The sequence below is a fragment of the Vipera berus genome (genome assembly GCF_964194415.1).
Source record: "Vipera berus genome assembly, chromosome: 1".
NCBI classification, from domain to species: domain Eukaryota; kingdom Metazoa; phylum Chordata; class Lepidosauria; order Squamata; family Viperidae; genus Vipera; species Vipera berus.
The window spans coordinates 225,931,935-225,937,934 of NC_138202.1; positions in this window are offsets into that span (position 1 = coordinate 225,931,935).

Here is a 6,000-nt window from a genome sequence, read left to right on the forward strand (position 1 = left end):
CCTAAAAGACTATCAGTGGGCAGGTCCAAACATTCAAGAGCAAAGAAACGAACCAGGGGAGGGGTAAGGGGTGTGTTATATATGTAAAAAGCCATTAATAGATATGCATATATGTTAACAGTCGATAATACTGCAGCGTCAAAGAGTATAAACGAAAAGCCTCCTGACAGAAAAACACGCGGGAACTTTGACAGCTGTCAAAGTTCCCCGCACAGCGCAGGCGCCACCATTGACAGCTCGCGGCTGTCAAACTCCGGACCGTGAGGAAGCCTGAGCTGTCAAAGCGTCCACCGCACAGCGCAGGCGCAACCACTGACAGCTCGCGGCTGTCAAAACACCCCACCACGCGGAAGCCGGAGCTGTCAGAAGAGGACGACGCTGATTGGTCCCTGTCTGACACGGCGCCAAAATAAACACTTCTGATTGGTCCTCGCGACCAGCTGCCGGCTATAAAAGCCGGACAAGTTATTCTATGTTGCCTTGCTCTTAATAAACCTGTTGTTACTAGCCTGTCGTCCCGAGTGGTCCTTCGGCTACTTCACTTTTCACTCATATTTAATTGGTTGTTCACTAAGACTACAAGATCCCTCTCATAGTTACTGCTATTAAGCCTGGTTTCACCCAATCTATATTTGTACTTTGGGTTTTTCTTGCTTAAGTGTAAGTCTTTATTTTTCTCTATGTTGAATTTCATGTTGTTACATAGGGCCCAATGTTTAAACCTGTCAAGATCCCTCGGGATCTTGAGGCTATCATCTAGGGTTTTGGCTAGTCCTGCCAGCTTAGTATCATCTGCATATTTGATAAATTCCCCTTCTATTCCCTCATCTAAGTCATTTATGAAGATGTTGAAGAGTACTGGGCCTAGGACAGAACCTTATAGTGCCCCACTGCTTCCTTCCTTCCATGTAGATGTAGTACCATTAAGGACTACTTGTTAAGTATGGTTTGTCAGCCAGTTAAAAATCCATCTGATGGTGATGCTCTCTATCCCACTTTTATTTTTTAAGCTTTCCAAGAAGTAGGTTATGGTCTACTCTAAGTGTACTATATTCCACGCGGAATGACAGCTGTCAAAGGCCGCTCCACGTGGCCGCACTGACAGCTGTCATAAGGCCGCCGATCCCAACATGCACGTGCACCCTACCATTGACACTGACAGCTGTCAAAGGCTGTGTGTGCGTAGCGGCAGCCGCGAGCTGTCAAAAGCCACGCAGGCACAGAACCACCAGCCGACTGACAGCCGTGAGCTGTTAGAATGCCGGCCGAGGATACATCGATTCCCAGCTGAAGCGCCAGCCAGCTGACGGGTTTCCCTGGCCCAGCGGCACATGTGCTATCACTAGGGAAATGTCAAAAGCTGCCAGCTGGTCATTGGGCATGACCCCCTCGGCGGGAAAACACCCATCCCTGATTTGTTGTTAAGTTTGACCATTGCCTATATAAAGGCTCGTTGTACTGTTTACTGTTGTCCGGGCTGAGCTAAATAAACCGTTTGAACTGAAGCCGACCGTCTCTCTGAACACTGCTCGAGATTTTGCACTAAGTATTCTGTGTCCACAGCATTTCACTGGTCTACTAATTTAGTCACTTTATCAAAGAATGAAATAAGATTGGTTTGGCATGATCTGTTTCTAACAAACCTATGCTGGTTTCTAGTTACAACTTTCTTTGTTTCTAGATGTTTGGAGATCTGTTTTTTGACTTTCTTTTCCAGTATCTCCCCAGGTATTGATGTTAGGCAAGATTGATCTGTAGTTTCCTTGGTCTGTTTTTTCCCTCCCCTCCCCCCTTTATTATTGTTTTTTATGAACAACTCAAGGTGGCGAACATATCTAATAATCCTTCCTCCTATTTTTCCCACAACAACATTCCTGTGAGGGGAATTCTTCTATTTGTTTAGTAAGCAATTCCTTCTCACATCTGATTGTTACTAAAGTAAGATATGCAGAACCAGTTATAGCCTGATTTGAAATTGGCCCCCTCAAGTTTGAAGCACACAGATAGCTGTGGGGACTCCATTTTACTGGGATTCACCTGTGGGGAGAAACAACCCCCCCCATATTCTGGTAGGTAATCTCTCCAGCAGCATGACAGAGCAAAAGTACACTTAGTAACTGAAGTCAGCAAATATTTATTTAAAATATTTATGCCACACATTCCCTTAATGGCTCTGGGCAACCTATGAAGATACCATAAAAACATCTATAAAATCAGCATTAAAAGTGTGACAAATCTAAAAGGCAAAATTAAAGGAATTGCAGCATTGTCAAGGCCTGAATAAATGAATGGGTTGAGCCTTCCCCTCTCTGAATCATTTCAGCTGTGGGGTAGCAGTTTGTGCCATGACAAGGGACCCTCTTGAGAGAAAGTAAGCTTGATCATTGTTGTCGAGCACAACTTGGCAGGACTCACAAGAGGAGTCATACTGTAGAAAGGAAAGGGAATAACCTTGACAGAAATTTACAAGAATCATGGCCTAGGCAAAGTCCTGGGAAGCAAGATCATGCCAATAGTTCTTGAGTTATGATCACAATAGGGATCAAGATTTGTCATTAAGTGAGACATCATGTGACTTGAGACCTTCCCTGCTGACTTTCCCATTGACTTCCCTTGTCAGGAGCTGGTTGGAAAGGTTACAAGGCACGGTCAAATGGCCATGGGATGCTGCAACTGTTGTAAATACACAATGGTTGCTGAGTGCCAAATTATGATCATGTGACAGTGGGGACATTGTGATTAGTGTAACGATGAGTCATAAATGTACAAAGGTTGCCAGGCATCAAATCACGATCATGTGACTGCAGGAATGCTGCAACACTTGCAAATGCAAGGACTGATTGTGTGAGGACCAATCATAAATCTCACCTTTGTAGCCTTTCTCTAACTAGATGAATCCTGTTAGAACACAGCAGGATTCATTGTAGGATACACGGTAGCTGGCCACCGTCTTAATTCCTCCTCCTCCTCCTCCTCCTCCTCCTGCTGCTGCTGCTGATGAGAATTCTTCTTTTAGGAAAGGCAGCTAATCCTGAATTTCTCAGAATCCTAAAAGCCGCACCAAGGAAGCTGAATTGCCTTTTGAAAGGGAAGCTGCTCTTTCTTTTATTTTCTTTTATTTTTTAAACTTTATTTCGTATATTTTGAAACAGTGAGAAAGAGGGTCCAGCATTTTAAAGGAATGCTGGATTTGTGTAATTTTATAGGTTTCATCAGCCAAACTGTAGAGGGTTTTTATTAACTTTCCCCAAAATTGGTTTCAAGGGAACTGTTTCATTGTTTTCCAAAGGAAAGAGAATTAGAGAAAACCCAGATGAAAACATACTTAAAAATCAGATAATGTAAATGAAGTAGAATTCTAGAAAAAAAAAGCTTGGTGTCAGATTCTTCAATGTAGTAGCCACGGGTACCCCAATCAGCTGGTGGCTACCTATGGAGAAGGTTCTCATTGTTCCTGTAATACAACTACAAAAGAATCAGGGACATAGTAGCCCCTTCGATGCTAGGTGTGACATGATAGCTGTGCTCCTTGTGTCATGTTTGTGGGCTTCCCTGCAGCAACTGGTTGGCTAACTGATATTCAAAATGCTGTATTAGATAAGCATTTGGGCTCAATCAGCCAGACTCATAGTTTCTCAGGCACAAATCAGGTTACCCTCCTTCTATTAGGCTTTGCTGAGGACATTTTAAATGTTGAGCTTCTTCACTAAATGGTGATTGCCAACATTTTGGGCTTTAAGAAAAGCTTAAAGACTTCAGGGTCAGGTTGGCAGAGGTCCAATAAAAGTCTCTCATCTCTCCATCTCCTTAAGAACATCTTCAGGTCTCTGTGAAACTCTGGATATGCCCAGAGGTTCAGTTTCCAGCTCAGGTTAAACTAAGGGTTTTCTATTCTCTGGTAATTATTATTGACAGTAATATTAACATCTAATCAGATAATTTAGAGCTATAGTGCCAGGCTTCATCAAGTATCCTTTTGGCTTTGTAGTCTGAAAGTCAATCCAGCAATAATCATGATGCCAATTTCCCTCTGAATCTCCACATATACAGGTTGTCCTCTATTAACAACCGCAGTTGGAACCAGAATTTCCATTGCTGAGTGATGCATCTGTTAAAAGCAATATCATGTGTCCATGTTTGCTTAGCAATGGCAGTTCTGGCACTTCCTAGTTGCTGTCCTGAAGCAATCACAACTAAGCCAAAAATTTCTGTTGCTAAGCAAGACAGTTGTTAAGTGATGAGGGTGAAGGTTTATCCTCTGAGCTTGTGGGTTGGTTTCCAAATGTTTCATTACCAGACTAGGTAACGTCTTCAGCAGGACTTTAGTGGGTGTCAGTGGCAGTGTCCTTCTCTTTATAAGGGCTTCAGGTGTGGGTGTGTGGAGTGATGGTCTTGTAATGGGTCTTGTGATGGATCAGGTGTGAGTCATCAGTGAGAGTCTTGTGATAGATCTTGGGCTTACCTCAGGATCATTGGGAGGTGAAGTGCTAGTGGTGGGGAAGCTTGTGTGGGTTGGTTGAGGATCAGTTCTGGGTCTGATTGGCTGTGCAGTTGATTTGGATTCTGAAGATTTCATAGGCTAATTGTAGGTCAATGTGTCTGTTGATGGAATTGCTTGTGGAGTGCCAGGCTTCAATGGACTGATGATCTGAGTGTTACTCCAATCGAACTGGTGCTGTTTGGTGTCGGTGTGGGTACAGATTAAAGATTTCGGATCATGGCATTTGACTGCCAACCGGTGTTTGTGGATCCTGGTTTTTAATTGACGTGATGCTTGTCCCATGTAAAATTGGTTGCAATTGTTACAGTTGATTTTGTAGGTTTCATTATTTCTTTCATTCTTCTGTATCTTGTCTTCAGTTCTGGATAATTCCTGGCAGACTGCGGCTGTGGATTTGTGTTGCTATTCCCAGGGGGTTGGAGGATTCTGGCTGTCATTTCCAACACAGTTGTTAAGTGAGTTTTGCCCCATTTGTGACCTTTCTTGCCATAGTTGTTAAGCGAATCACTGTAATTTTTTTAAATTAGTAACACAGCTGTTAAATGACTTTGCTTGTCAGAAGGTCGCAAAAGTTAAATCACATGATTCCAGGACACTGCAACCATCATAAATACATGCCAGTTGCCAAGCATCTGTATTCCGATCCCGTAACCATGGGGATGCTACAATGGGTATATCTGTGAAAAACGATCATAGGTCACTTTTTTTCAGTACCATTGTAACTTCAAATGGTCGCTAAATGAATGGTTGTAAATTGAGAACCACCTGTAATTTGCTTCTTCCCTTCTCTTTTATACTCCACTGAGTCAGTAGGGAGCCAGATTGAAGTTCTTCCTTACAATGTCTCCTTTCCTGAGGCTTAAAAAAAAAAAGCTCCTGCCCTTGTTTCTGTAACGTTTCCTGAATAATCCCTTCAAGGTCATGTCCATATCTCTCTGCAGCTGCCCAGATCAGCCTCTTACAAACCAATTAAAAAATAAAAGGAAATCTGAATGAAAATCTAATGCTTCAGGCAGAACACAAGATGATGCTAGTTGGCTTCAGATGCTGTGTTTTCTGCCCTAAAAGAGTCTGGACTGATATTTCAAATTAATCACCGATTAAAGAAGAATGTGTGGAGGAAAACATATCTCCTTCAGCAGCCCGAGGTCTGTAATAAAGACTGAAATTAAACACAATTCCCTCTCTTGTACAGCAAAATAAGAACATGAGGCAACAAGACTTCAGCACAACAGAGAAAACAGATATCGTACATGTGGAGCAAATTTCTGTCCAGATGTTTTAGCTAGAAACAACATTTTGAAATCAAAAGTTTCTCTGCTTCATTTACCTGTATTTTTCCCTGACACCAGGACATTCCAGATTTTTATCAGACTCTTTGGGGTATTCATTTAATCCCTACCTTTTCCACAGGTTTGGTTCACAGATTTTTGCTCTGAAAAGATTAAATGGGCTTTATTTCCAGCAGAGCTAAGAGCTGGGATATCTCACTCTGTATG